The following is an 871-nucleotide window of genomic DNA, read 5'->3' on the forward strand; positions in this document are numbered from 1 at the left end:
CAGCCTATAGTCCTTACTAGAAATAAATTATTCAGTAGCTTAGTTATGAGAATTACCTGTAGTACTCCTTTAGCTCGATCGTATAGTTTTGATGATGCATATTTGCCTCAATCTGCAAACTATACTCATCGGGAAATGCTGGCACTGCTGGATCTTAAAGTAATCAGAGAACTTTGTTAATCTTTTTCACTCACTTACCATGAAAACGTGGTACTAACGGGGCATGCGTTGCAGCATATACATATCTAGCACGGAGATCGGTGGTTGAGAAAAGAGATTTATAAGCATGAAACCCGTTCATAAAATTATTCTAGCACCCATGAGAATATGAACGATTACCGATGGATCATTCTCTATATTATTGAACAAAACAATGCGTTACTAGATGATATTATATGTGTAACTATGTACATCCTATAAGCAGTATGTGGCGAGAGTTATTATTGGAGAGTCATAACAAAGATATCAAATAAATTTATTGGTAGTAGCATTTTTATGTGCCATATCAAAACCTCCTCGAGTATCAATAAATTGCAGCTCAACGGTTGGTTAGAAGACAGGTTTGAAGAAGCGTAGATTGTAATACTGGCAGCCGAGTCAGTCACACATATTGACAAATGTGTGCATATCTCTTGCGCAAGTCCAAAGCCAATGCGTTCCACGTAGCTATTAGCTAGCAAATATTTGTAAACAGTCGGTGGTGAGATAAAGTGGACGTACACGGGTGATAGAGCAATCGAATGTGTGGAACAAACGCAACCGGTGTACTTGAAAACGACCCAAGGCGTGTATCAGCCTGGACGTGATGCGGCCATGATGCCGAGGCGCGTCGAGGATTGACACTTTGTGTCTTCCAATCACAGCGTACGCC

The sequence above is a fragment of the Priapulus caudatus genome, unplaced genomic scaffold (assembly GCF_000485595.1).
Source record: "Priapulus caudatus unplaced genomic scaffold, Priapulus_caudatus-5.0.1 Scaffold3373, whole genome shotgun sequence".
Taxonomy (NCBI): domain Eukaryota; kingdom Metazoa; phylum Priapulida; class Priapulimorpha; order Priapulimorphida; family Priapulidae; genus Priapulus; species Priapulus caudatus.